Source organism: Equus przewalskii, chromosome 22 (genome assembly GCF_037783145.1).
Source record: "Equus przewalskii isolate Varuska chromosome 22, EquPr2, whole genome shotgun sequence".
NCBI classification, from domain to species: domain Eukaryota; kingdom Metazoa; phylum Chordata; class Mammalia; order Perissodactyla; family Equidae; genus Equus; species Equus przewalskii.
The window spans coordinates 5,521,465-5,535,451 of record NC_091852.1 but is presented as its reverse complement, the minus strand read 5'-3'; the positions used below and the strand labels follow the sequence as shown (position 1 = coordinate 5,535,451).

The window sequence follows — 13,987 nt, the reverse complement described above, 5'->3', positions numbered from 1 at the left end:
CAGAAGCGTGTTGTTTAGTCTCCACATTTTTGCACCTTTCTCTGCTTTTTTCTTGTAGTTGATTTCTAGTTTCATAGCATTATGATCAGAAAAGATGCTTGATATTATTTCACCTCTCTTGTATTTATTGATGTTTGCTTTGTTTCCCAAAATATGGTCCATCCTTGAGAATGTTCCATGTGCACTTGAGAAGAATGTGTAACCTGCTGTTTTTGGATGAAGTGTTCTATATATATCTATTAAGTCCATCTGGTCTAATTTTTCATTTAATTCTATTATTTCCTTGTTGATTTTCTGTCTGGATGTTCTGTCCATTGGTGTTAATGGTGTGTTGAGGTCCCCTACTATTATTGTATTGTTGTTGATGTCTTCTTTTAGTTCTGTTAAGAGTTGCTTTACAAATTTTGGTGCTCCTGTGTTGGGTGCATATATATTTATAAGTGTTATGTCTTCTTGGTGGAGAGTCCCTTTTATCATTATGTATTGTCCCTCTTTGTCTTTCTTTATCTGTTTTGCTTTGAAGTCTACCTTGTCTGATATTAGTATAGCGACACCTGCTTTCTTTTGTTCATTATTAGCTTGGAGTATTGTTCTCCATCCCTTCACTCTGAGTCTGTGCTTGTCTTTGGGGCTGAAGTGTGTTTCCTGGAGGCAGCATATTGTTGGGTCTTGTTCTTTGATCCATCCTGCCACTCTGTGTCTTTTGATTGGGGAGTTCAATCCATTTACATTTAGAGTGATTATTGAGATGTGGAGGCCTACCACTACCATTTTATGTCTTGTTTTCCGGTTTTCTTCAATTTCCTTTGTTTCTCGTCCCATGGTTTAATCTGTTCTGATGAAGAGCTGCTACTCTCTGTTGTTGTCCTTCTACTTATCTCCTCTGCTCTTGGTTTTGTAGCCCCTTTGCTTTTTTTTGATTTTTCAGGAATGAGGGTTTTCCTGAGGATTTCCTGAAGAGGAGGTTTTGTGGCAATGAACTCCCTTAATTTTTGTTTATCTGGGAAAGTTTTTATTTCTCCATCGTATTTGAAGGATATTTTCACTGGGTAGAGAATTCTCGGCTGTAGGTTTTTGTCCTTCAGATTTTTGAATATATCATTCCACTCTCTTCTAGCCTGTAAAGTTTCCGCTGAGAAATCTGCTGATAGCCTGATGGGGGTTCCTTTGTAGGTTAGTTTCTTTTGCCTGGCTGTCCTTAGTATTTTCTCCTTGTCGTTGACTTTTGCTAGCTTCACTACTATATGCCGTGGGGTTGGTCTTCTTGCATTGATAAAGTTTGGAGATCTATTGGCTTCTGTCACCTGAAGATCCATCTCCCTCACCAGATTTGGGAAGTTCTCAGCCATTATTTCTTTGAATGGGCTTTCTGCCCCTTTCTCCTTCTCTTCTCCCTCTGGTATACCTATAATCCTTACGTTGCATCTCCTAATTGTGTCTGATAATTCTCGGAGAGTTTCTTCATTTCTTTTTAGTCTTACTTCTCTCTCCTCCTCTGCCTGCAGCATTTCTATATTCCCATCTTCCAAATTGCTAATTCTTTCCTCCATATTATCGGCCCTACTGTTCAGTGCATCTAGATTTTTCTTAATCTCCTCTATTGTGTTCTTCATTTCCAGTATTTCTGTTTGGTTCTTCTTTATCGTATCAAATTCTTTTGTGACATAGCTCCTGAACTTGTTGAGTTGTCTATCTGAAGTCTCTCTTAACTCATTGAGTATTTTAATGATGGCTGTTTTGAAGTCATCGTCATTTAGGTTATATATTTCATTTTCTTTGGGATTGTTGTCTGTGTATTTGTTGTTTTCCTTCTGTTCTGGAGATTTAATGTATTTTTTCATATTGCTTGATGTTGTAGATTTGTGCCTCCGCAAAGAGATAGAGATTAGTCGCTCCTTCCACTTGTTTCTGCTGGTGTGGTGGGGGAGCAGCTGTTTATACTGCACCAACCAGGAACCCTATCTGCAGTTGCTAACTGGGCCTGGGCCCCTCCTTGTAGTCACAGTGGTCCTTTGGATTCCCTCTTCTGCCGTGGGGGCTGTCACGGGGGGGCTTCAGGCTGCTGGTGCCCACTGTTGCAGCCCACCTAGACGTGCTCCCTCCTTGGGGTCTGCAATGGTGTTATGGGCTTTTCCAGCAGCCGGGGGTAGGATCACTTATATTTGCCACTCCATCACTGTCGGCACCCACAAAATCTCACTTGTCCACTATGGGTCGCAGCAGAGCTATTGGCATCTTCTACAGTCTGTGGTTAGCTCACCTAGCTAGGCTACTTTTGTCCCAGGGTCTTCCAGCCTTGTGGCTGCTGGATGGGTGCTCTCTACTAGTGCTGTGCAGAGGCTTTCGCTGAGGCTGCCGTGAGCCTGTAGGGTTTCCCCCTAGGCTATGGAGCTGGGTCGCTGGAACTCCACCCAGCCCCAGTCCTGTTCCCCAGGAACTCGGGGAGCCCTTTGACCTGACAGGGGGATAGCCGGAGATCCTGATTTCAGTGGTAGCTGGTCAGCTGCTGCCCTGCCTGATATTCTCCTCTCCAGGACCCTCCCAGTGTTGTGCATGCTGGGAATGGCCCCTCCACTAATGGCAGACAGAGAGTTTTTTCTGCTGCCCGGGCGGAACTCTGGAGCTTCCCCCCCAGGCCGTAGAGCTGGCCTCTGGCGCTCCACTCAGCCCCAATTCTCTCCGAGATCTCCGGCAATCCCTTGCCCCACGGGGTGGGCAACGGCAGTTGGGGGTCACCTCGCCCTCTGGGATTCTCTCTGGGACTTTCCTGGAGTTGTGAGTGCTGGACGTGGCCCCTCCACTAATGGCAGACAGAGAGTTTTGTCTGCTGCCCGGGGGGAACTCTGGAGCTTCCCCCCGGGCCGCAGAGCTGGCCTCTGGAGCTCCACCCAGCCCCAGTCCTCTCTGAGATCTCCGGGAATCCCTTGCACCACGGGGCGGGCAACGGCAGCTGGGGGTCACCTCGCCCTCTGGGATTCTCTCTGGGACTTTCCCGGAGTTGTGAGTGCTGGGAGTGGCCCCTTCTCTAATGGCAGACAGATAGTTTTGTCTGCTGCCCGGGCAGAAGTCTGGAGCTTTCCCCCTGGGCCGCGGAGCTGGCCTCTGGAGCTCCACCCAGCCTCAGTTCTCTCCGAGACCTCCCGCAATCCCTTGCCCGGCCGTGCAGGCAGTGGCAGCCAGGGGGCCGCCACGCCCTCTGTGATTCTCTCTGGGACCCTCCGGGCCCCGTGGACACCAGGTGGGATCTCCCCACCAATGGCGAGGCGAGACTCTCCCCACGGGCTCAAGTGTGTAACTCTAGAGTTTCCCTCTGCATTTAGGAGTAATTGCGGGGGGGTTAGGTAGGGTTCTGGTCACCTGTTTCCACCATTGCTCCTCTGGTCTGTGCTCGCTCCTGCCCTAGGTGTGTGTTGATCTTCTTGGGGCGTCCGTTGGAAGAAAGCCGCTTGCAGGTACTAGGCTGTTCGGTTGGGGTCGGAGAGTTTTCACCTATCTCCACCTCCTCCCGGAGGAAAGTCCGTCCGCCTTCCGATGTATAGTCGCGCGGGTCTCTCAGATGTCCTGAGATGCTATCTGGATATCCTTTGTTAAGCGATGAGTGTCCAAATAATTGTAGACTCGAAGGGGGAGAGACAAAGAGGACTACTCACGGCACCATCTTGGATCTTCTCCCCAAAAGAATGTATTTTAATATTCGGAATGAGTATTCAAAATTGTCACTTGGAATTACAAATAGAAAACTGGAAAATGCATCAGAAAACTGACATACATATTTATAAACGCAATTGTCTTCCCTATTTGGAGTTGTTAAGATCAACCATTAAGTATGCAGTGAACAATATTAGATCTTCATTTGTAATATTAATAAAAGCTGAAACGCACCTTGGGAATCTTTTGCTTGGGCTAAAGGGAAGAAAATAGTAATAACTCTTTTTCATAGACTATTAATTTGAATTGTACATCTGGGCCTGGAGAACCAGAAATATATCAGTGGATCAATGGCTAAAAGAGCCAGCACTCTGAAGAGAATATTCAAATTGTAAGATTTGAATGATAATGAAAATACTCAAAGGAGTCTCCTGCAAAAGATTCTCATCAGCAGACAATGCAAATTTTAAGGGAAACTGTGATATTGTAGGGATAATTCAAAACCCAAGAGACAATAAGACAAAGATCTTCCCATGTTCAAAATTTAAAACCCAGGTTGACAGGATTTTTTTTTATCACTAAAAACCATTAGTTTAATTTTCTGAGGTAAAGAGAGTCTGGGAGACATATATAATAGAAACAAAGAACTTTTGTGTTGCTCAATAATATTAATAATAGTCAAAACTTATATCCTACTTCCCCTGTGCCAGGCTCGGCTCTACGTACTTTTCATGTATTTACTAACTTAATGAGGTAGATACTGTTATTATCCTTACTTTACAGATGAGGAAACTAAGGAATAGAGAGATTAACTATCTTTCCCAAGTCACACACTAATGAATGACAGAGCTATGATCTGAATTCAGTCTTCCAACTTCTACATCTACTCTCTTACCATCCAACCGTTTAACTAAAGGTATTAAAAAGTATGTAAGCTCAGTGATAAGTCATGTTGATAGCATGTATCCTTGACATAATGTGATGAGAATGGCATTCTCTGTGGTCATCCTCCTCCAAATCCATAACCTCTGTCTAATCATAAGAAAAACATGAGACCACCTCAAATTGATAGGCATTCTACAGAATACTTGACCAACCATACTCAAAACTGTCAAGGTCATCAAAAGCAAGGTAAGTCCAAAAAGCTGTCACAGACCAGAGGAGGCTAAGAAGACACTAGGATTAAATGTAATGTGGCATTGTGGATAGAATCCTGGAACAGAAAAAGGACATTAGGGAATAACTAGGAAATCTAAATCCTGGGATTTAGGTAACAGTAATATACCAACGTTGATTCCTTAGATGTGACAAATCTAGCACAGGAATGTAGGATATTAAAATGGGAAACTGGGTGAGGGGATATAGGAACTCTTTGTATAATCTTGGCAAATTTTATGTAAATCTAAAACTACCCCAAAATCAAAAGCTTATTTTTTTAAGTATATAAGCAACTAATTTGGTGTTTACTTCCCATCTCCAACCATCCCTTGAGGTATTTCTTCATGAGATGTTGAACAGATAAGAAGCTGGTATCAAAAAAACACAAAGAAGGAAGCAAATGAGAGTTTTCTTTCCCATGCCAGGGAACTAACTCCAGGCAAAGAGGGTCGGGTCTTCTTTTACAATTAATTTTTTTGATTGAGGTAACATTGGCTTATTACACTATATAAATTTCACGTGTACATCATTATGTTTAGATTTATGTGTAGACTACATTGTGTGCAGCACCCAAAGTGTAATTGCCCTCCATCACCCAATAAATGGGGCCTTTTACCCCTTTGCTCTCCCCGCTCCCACTTTCCCCTCTGGTAACCACCAATCTATTCTCTATGTCTATGTGTCTGTTTGTTGTTATTGTTGTTATTTTATCTTCCACATATGAGTGAAAATCATACGGTATTTGGCTTTCTCTGTCTGACTTATCTTGTTCTTGGAGAAAGTCCTCTGGAATCTAGCCAAAAGTCCTGAAGGCAAAATAAAATAATATGCATTTATCCATCTCTTTATAACCAACAAGAATGTGATTTGTGCCCTACGCTCAACCTAAGGACATTTTAAAATTGAGTACTGACAATTCTAAGTGGTATTTCCATGTTTCCTCTTACAGTTACTACTATACAAAACAGACCTTTTATACAGTCTTTCCAGGCACCAAGTATAACTATGAGGTTTTATTCCATAACACGTTGGATCCTTTGGAAAACCAACTCTGACTAAACCCTGAGGAGATGGCAGGAAGCCCCCTGTGTTAGCTCAAGGAGAAGGCCCACACTAGAATGTAGGGGAGGAAGGCTTTAGTAACCAGACAAACCTGATCGGTGGGCAAGAGTTAGCCAGGAAATAAGCATTCTAGTCAGAAAGAGCAACATGGACAAAGGCCTAGAGGCAAGAGAGCACAGTGAACTTGCAGTTTTCAGAACTGCAGTAATAAATATGCTGACTATAAAGTGTATGATGGGAGGCAGAAGAAAGGCAGCTGGAGAGATAACCCTTCAAATGTGTTTCAGGATATAGTTCAGGAAGAAAAAGTCTATTATGGACAAATATGAAGTCACATTCCCAAGAAAACATTAACTGTATATGGAGGAATAGACTTCAGACAGGCCTGAAGCCAGGGGTGATACGCCAAAGAAAGTGACCTTCAAGTCACTCAATGTCTCAGTAAACAATTTACATAGATGAAATGTATTCATATGTTGTGCTATATGCATACTGTTGACTACTATACAGCAGTGAAAATGAATAAACTATAGCAACACCATCCACATGGAAGAATCTAAAATCAATGAGCAAGCCACAGAAGAATACATAAGGTATGATTCCATTTATATAAAGTTCCAAAATGGTGCCATGTTAACTAGACTTATGGTGATCATCAAATCATTATGTTGTACACCTGAAACTAATATAATGTTATATGTCAATTATACCTGAGTAAAAATAAATAAATAAAGGTAAAAAACATGCAAAACTAAATAATACATCATTTATAGATACATACATAGGTGGTAAAAACTTATCAGGAAAAAAAGGAATGATCTCCCCAAAGTTTGGAGTAGAGGTCAACTGAGGGTAAGGAAAGAGAATGACAAGGACATGGGGTGAGCTTCAAAAATACTGAGAACATATGGTCTATTTCTTAGTTGAGTGGTGAGTACATAGTTACTTATACTTATAATTTTATTTTTTTGAGGAAGATTAGCCCTGAGCTAACTGCTGCTAATCCTCCTCATTTCTCTGAGGAAGCCTGGTCCTCAGCTAACATCCATGCCCATCTTCCTCTACTCTATATGTGGGACGCCTACCACAGCATGGCATGCCAAGCAGTGCCATATCCATACCCAGCGAACCCCGGGCCTCTGAAGCGGAACATGCACACTTAACCACTGTGCCACCAGGCCAGCCCTATTTATAATTTTTTAAAGGTACATATAGTATACATACTTTTATATGCATGATATATTTCAGAATTTTTAAGAAAGAGAAGAAAAAGTTAAAAAATGAGTTCTTTAAAAAAATCTAAGCAGCCCTAAGTTTATAGATTAATATCCCAAAATAAACTATGTTACCTCAGACAAGTTATTCTCTGTGCACCTTGGTTCCCTGATCTGCAAAGATGGAGAAACTGAGTCTCACAGAGATTAACTGTATTCCTAACACCTACCTCTCAAGATTATTATGAGCATTAAATGAAATAACATATGTGAAAGCACGTAGAACAATTCCTGGCACATAATAAGCAGTTAATAGATATTAGAGGTCTCCCTTATTTTTATTATTATAGCAGATATTTAATAAGTGCTAATTTCTCTTCTGTCCTTTCTTTCAGAAAGGGAAGAGGAACCAGTACCATCAAGGTCCATTCTGAAATCCAGCAGAAGAATCAGGCAGAGCCATTAGAGTTCGTAGCTGCATTACTGTTGAATTTCTTCAATTCTAAGATGCACATTTTGTGGCATTTTAATGTTTCTAAAATTGGGATTGCATCTTCTAATCAATATACAATTTAATGTAGGAGGTTTTACCTCCTAGAAACATCTTATTAAAGCAAAGATATGTCTTAGACTTGACTGTGTCCCAGAATCCAGGAAATAAAGATATTATGCTGTTGCCATAGCAGACATGACAGTTTTAAGACAAGAACAGGTAAGCAACTAGGGAGTAGAGGCCAGGCCTTGGCAAAGCCACCATGATGGTCATAACCTTAAAAGATCATGAGTTTTCTATTAATAGCCTAATCGCCCCCAAGCCTCTGAAGCCTGTAGACACAAGTAAGTCAAACTGCTTGGGCCCCTCATTTTGCTGGTTCTAAACCTTCAGTGCCGAAGCTTCAAGAGTTCAGCCCCCCTCCCCAGGTCTCTCCAGTGACTTCTGGGAATCCTCTATGCTCAGGGCCAGCCCTTCCATTTGGTTCAGCTCTGTCCTTTCTGTAGATGTCCTCTCCGTGCCCAGTGTATCTCCTGGTACTCAAAATCTGAGCATCCTCCAGATGTAATTTCTTGCTAAATCTTCCTGCTGAGTTAAGGGTCAAGCAATCTGGGTCCCCTGAAGACATTTTAGCAGCTGTCCATGTCTTTGTTGGAATTGCTGTAATTCAGGAAATGCGCTGGTTGGGAAGAAAGGTGATAAATGTGAAGCAAGTGTCAATCTTGTCTTTTTTACAACCCCCTGCTCCCTTTTAAGGCATCCTCCAAATTTCTAGATCTGGACTAGAGAAATACACCAAGCCCTCGGTTCCTCGGTAGAGCACAGACGACCTACATCCATCAGCCTGTTACTGACCAAGTCTTTTCTGGCTCACGTGCCAGCTTGGCCCATTTTCTTCTCTTAGATGACTCCCCACTGTTGCCCCTAGGGCTTATCTTAAACATGCTATCTGCCAATACGTAAAAAGAAAACAAAGATCAAAACTTCTGGGAAGGGAGAATCTGTTCCCCCCACTTTCCTCATCCAAATGAGAAAAGGGAGTAAGGACAACTTCCAGTGTGAAATTCCCCCAAAGTCTGCCCATATTGCCCTTCATTTAGCTTAGTTCACAGGTTTCTCTGCCCTTCATCTTCAGCATTGAGAGGGCAGTTTCTGGTTCAGAGTGTAGGAGAAATTCTGGAGCCATTAGCATTTCTTTAAGCATTGAAGTATAAGTCCATTCTCTGGAAAAACATACAGTGTTTAAGGAGCCCTTGCTACCCTCTGTAGGCCTTTATATCTACAGTCTTCAAGTTTCCAACAAGAAGAACCTTCATTTTTCATCTAGGGATGTTCCTTCGTATTTTGATCATTTTCCTTTCCCTTCTCTCCACCCCTCCATCTCCCTGTCATTCCTCTTCTGCCTCTGAGGATCTGTGCACAAAATTCCTCTTAACAAGCCCCTTCATCCCATACATATCAACTCACACAGATGGACACTTGGCAGGAGGAGGATGCTGGTTCTCCAGATTCAACAAGATACTGAATTTTAACTTGGTCCTCCCAGGGACTCTTGCCACAATTATATATACCACCAAAGAGAATGAATAACAGTGAGTAATAAGCTCCAATTTAATATCCTGATAATAAGTTTGGGCTTCAGAGAGGAAAATTCTATTCTGTAATATACCTATTTCCTTTTTTTTTTTTAAAGATTGGCACGTGAGCTAACAACTGTTGCTAATCTTTCTTTTTTTTTCCTTTTTCTTCCCAAATCCCCCCAGTATATAGCTGTATATTTTAGTTGTCAGTCCTTCTAGTTGTAGCATATGGGACGCTGCTTCAGCGTGACCTGATGAGCAGTGCCGTGTCTGCGCCCAGGATCCGAACCAGCAAAATCCCGGGCCACCGAAGTGGAGCGCATGAACTTAACCACTCAGCCATGGGGCCGGCCCCTAACTATTTTCTTAAAAGCTAATTAGTCCACGTAGGAGGGCTGCTGAAAGGAAATGTCATCCTGGTCCTAAATGAAGATCAACTCAACTACCGAAATATGGCAATTGCTAGGAATATCGTTTGCAGCTGTAAACTGCAGCAAATACTCCAGTTCATGCTGGAGAATATCTATGGGAGGCTGACTCACTGCATATATTATTGATGGAACTGGGCTATGATGTGCGATAGCAGTGAAAATAACTCGTAAACTGAAATCAGACACAATATTCTGGCCTTCCACAAGAAAAGCCCAACTACCAATTTTCCCCTCCTACTCGTGAAACATTCTGACTGGATTAGGGTTTCAACTATATGCCTTATTTTCAGGCTCAATTAAATATTTAAACACTTCTCCTGGAATTCAGCTATAATGAACAAAATGTTCATGGTAGTAGTTCTGTAGTAATCAAAATAAAGCTCTAGAAAACTCGCTGTGGTTAGATCTAGCAGTGCAAATGACCAGACTGCAGGGTGAGTTGTCAGGTCTTTAGAAGCAATCTGAACCACCAAGGTGGACTACTTTACAAGTCGATGCAATCAGGAGGCTCCATATTGATCTTTTATAATGAAAGAAGTCAAATGGTTAAACCTGCTGGCACTGCTACAAGTCCCTAAACATTTCTCACTATCAATTACTACAATCTCGCGTCTTCATCCCCAAACAGTCCGGACCTAGCGAAGTGTATGGCTTTGCTTTTATATTCAAATTTCAATAATTTACTTATAAAACATAACATACAGGCTTCTGAACATGGCGGAAAAAAACATCAGTTTGCTGGACCATCTACCTTTACGTTTACAGAGGATTAGTATATATCCATCACCTTTCCTAGAGAAATACTTCAAAGTTCATTCTTTACTAACAATGGGTCAATAGTGTCTTCCTTGGAAACAAAGACAGCAAACCATTGTAGAATCAAAAATAATTCCCAAATTCTTTCTTCATAGGTTACTGAATCAAATATTGTGGCTACTTTTAGTGCCCAAATAACATCAAAAGGCTTTCTGTTTCAGACTAACAGTTTTATGAGCCTTTCTATGTAATACAGATTATTTCATTGTGTAATCTAAAGACGTGAAATTCTAGAACCATGGGACAACAGTTTGGTATTTTATACCTTAAGAGGATAGTTTAGTCAAACAGCTGGTTAGAATCACTGTAACTTCAGTGAAATTTTACTTGATAGATCTATGTTTTCAAAATATGTGTTGTTTTTATGTGGTTATGCAAAGCCTAGCAAAATGTATTGTTCCAGTGTGTTACTGATGTGTGCAGGTCTACCCGGGAGGTCAGAACATTCCTTGCTGGTAGGCCCCGTTCCAGAGGCCATGTTTTGATTTGGGATCTGGAAACAAAGTTGCTGAGAGAAGTGAGGTCAGTTTTGCTATGAGGGAAATCGTTAGTCTACCAAAGGGAATCAAAGCTTAACAACGAAATGTAGAAACAAGAAAACACATAGTGAGGTTGGTGGCCGAAACAATTCAGAGAAGGATAATCAAGCGCAAGTTCAAATCTGGTCACTTGGAATCTGAACTTTGAACGGACAATATGCATTCTGTGTTGTTTGGCTTATTAATTCAGGGGCTTCTTTACCCTTCATCTTCAGTTTTGAAAGAGGATTTCTGGTTCAGAGTCAGAGCATTCCTGAAACGACGAGTGTTTCTGCAGGCAATGGAGGAAAAGTCCACTTTCTGGAACACCATAGGTTTTAGGCAGTCCTTGCTGCCCTTTTCAGGCCTTTATATACACAGCAAAATCCCTCATTAGCCTTCATGTTTCCAACAAGAACAATTCTCATTTTTTCAATCTAGGGAGGCACATGCTTCAGGGCAAGGCAATAATAGACACTACTGAGTTACGTGAAAGGGTCACTGAAGATAAACCCAAAGGAGGGCTGAAGTTGGTTTGGATGCCCAGCTAGATGCTTCACTGCAGCGACATGAGTATGGCAAACTGCTGAAATTTGCTGAGGATCTATCACGTTCCACAAGATCACGCTTGCAAGAACTACCAGCATGTCCGACAAAATCACTGGAATCTAGAACTTGCTCAAGGCTATTCCCTGGGAATGAGCAGGCAGACAAAGAGCTAAGTGATACCTGACCACCGGCCCTCACTGGATTGAAGTCCTGATTCTTCCACTGTATCAATTACAAGCTCTGAGTAGAAACAGGGGATATGGGGGGTTGACATCCTGACAGTTTCTAACTGCTTCAACTTTACTGTGCTGACCACCTCCCACAACTGATAACCACGTAGGTGTGCAGACATGCTTTCAAAAATGCCAGTGGATGCTTGGAAAGAAAGAAAATCCAACCACAATATTGAAAACCCAGGTACCGTCCATTTGCATATCTTATTCGTTCTTTCCTAAATTCTCACAATAGTCTTTGCTTTTATTAAGCATAAATTTGACACAACTATTATAGATTTGCTCATTCTCTCCCTCCTTCTCCCCCCAAAAATACCAGTTGTGATTGGTCAGACTCACTTTCCGGGCTCTGCTCTCCCCAGCCCCTGGCGCAGTGGATGCTTCGGGCCCGAGCATCAGTCTCCGCTGGACGCAGGAGTTCTGAGCAGCGCACAAGCCCACTATGCGAGCGGGGCCAGGAGTTTCTGAGGCCCCTGCGGGAACCTGGGAAGGGAAAACGGGGACGGTAGAGGCCAGACCTCCTGCGCTCCCTGCCCCACTTTGGCGCAGTTCTCCTTTATTTTACGTATTGGGCTTGTTCGTAAACTTCTCTTAGTACAAAGGGTTCAAACGATTTTCAACGGTTTGGAATGGCCTTTGTGACAGAAGGAGGTCCTAAGGGGAGTCGGACTTGGCTTGAAGGCCAGAGCCTGTCACCCGCTGTGACAGGAGGGAACAAACCTCTCTCTCTGATAATAACCACAGCACCACCTACCTCACAGGCCACTGTGAGAGCCAACACCGCTCCCAGCACGAGAGGCCTGGTCAAGCCGGTTCCGCTGGCCTTTGCCTTCCCGCCTGGGCAAGCCGGTTCCGCTGGCGGTTGCCTTCCCGCCGGAAGTCCCGCCTCCGCGATCCCGGGCCAACCCCGCACCCCCACCGCACACACACCGGAAGTGGGCCTCGCGGGCGGCAGCGGCCACCTAGCGCCTGGGCGTCCGCTTCTCCGGCCCAGACGTGGATCCCACCCGCCTAGAGTCCCACCCGCCGGCGAGAGTCTGACCCCGGGCCTCGATGTCTCCTCTGCTGGCGCAGATTATTTCTCCACTGGCCACCAGTTCAACTCTCCGCACCAAGAATTGGCCCTAGACTCTCTTAAAGAACATCTTTTTTCTCAGTCCGTGCCCGGCGCCATGACAGAGACCTCTAAGCCCACTTAGGCATCCCACCCAACTGCCCAGCCAGAGGCTCACAGAGGCCGAGCAAAGGGAACTCATATCCGAGCTCCCTGAATTGAAGGCGGAAATCGTCCTGCACCATGCGCTGGCAGCCAAAGAGAGATGATGCGTGGAGCTCAAGAGGAAGCTGGGCCTCGCGGCCTTGGTGGGGCTGAGGCAGCATCTGCCCAAGAGCTGGCACGACGTTCAGGTCTCCAAGGCCCACGTGAAACAAAAGACGTCAGCTGTCCTGTTCGCCATGGGCTCTGCCATCTGCGGGAAGCTTGCAGACATGAAGAAGTCGGCCACATTCAGATCCTCTGAAGGTCTGACGGGGACAGTCAAGTCCAGAGGCCCAGGGGGCAGAGAGCTTGGCAGTGACTGCCTTCCTTCTTGAGCGGGAAGTGGGGATGATCTGCTCCCAGTTTCTGAGACTGGGAACGATCCGCTTTCTGGAAGTGGAGCTGATCCTGTTCCAGGGAGTGCGGATGACGTGCTGCCCTTTCTGAAGCTGGAGTGAGCCCCTTGGTAACCTTGCCTGGCCACCTAACCAGTGCAAGAACTCCCCTCATCACAGCTGCAATTCTGCCCACCAAAAACAAGTAGCCAAACGATAATTGTAAAGTTAATTCAGGATATGGACAGAGTCCAATTTTGAGAAAAGCAATGCGCATGTGTACGTAGATGTTGGCTGCCCTTGAGATAGAGAACCCAACGTTTTATATCCAGTTATTTTACACTGAAATTTATAGATGAAATGTATCACTATCCTAACCCTCCTGGGGTTGCATTTAAATGGACAGGACGATGGCTCCAGAGGGATCTTAGGCAAAGCCCAAACTCTTTTTTGGAAAACTAATCTGTCGGAAGGATGAAGTAGGTTTCTGCTTAGAACTGGGAAAAGGTATGAAATAATGTGTAATTCTATCCTTTCCCATTTCCTTCCTTCCCTAAATCTCAGAAGGACCTTGAAAGCTGCACCTAGCCTACGATTTTTATTTTAAAAAGATGATCAAGAAAACTTGTTTTTTTCTTGAGACCTCAGAAAAGGGGAAAAATATTAGTAGACTAATTGTTATAATCCTACAA

General features: G+C 43.6%; 1 protein-coding gene, 1 long non-coding RNA gene and 1 pseudogene across 7 annotated transcripts in view; 1 reads left to right on the top strand and 2 right to left on the bottom strand.

Annotated features, from left to right (window-relative positions):
- The window catches only part of LOC139078760 (spermatogenesis-associated protein 31D4-like), a 41,169-nt gene extending 28,576 nt beyond the window's left edge, over window positions 1–12,593 (bottom strand). For 2 of the 4 annotated variants that reach the window (XM_070590768.1, XM_070590769.1), the window contains exons 1-2: window positions 12,457–12,593; window positions 12,042–12,185 (exon numbers count right to left, since the gene is read on the bottom strand). The gene's annotated coding sequence lies outside the window, so the exon portion shown is untranslated. Of the gene's footprint in view, window positions 1–12,041; window positions 12,188–12,456 lie in introns of those variants that run through there. The other 2 variants (XM_070590772.1, XM_070590771.1) reach the window with 1 other exon arrangement.
- The window catches only part of LOC103560043 (uncharacterized), a 224,494-nt gene that overhangs the window by 146,007 nt on the left and 64,500 nt on the right, over window positions 1–13,987 (bottom strand). The gene's annotated exons all lie outside the window — the stretch shown is intronic.
- Window positions 12,332–13,436, top strand: LOC139078768 (uncharacterized; annotated as a pseudogene).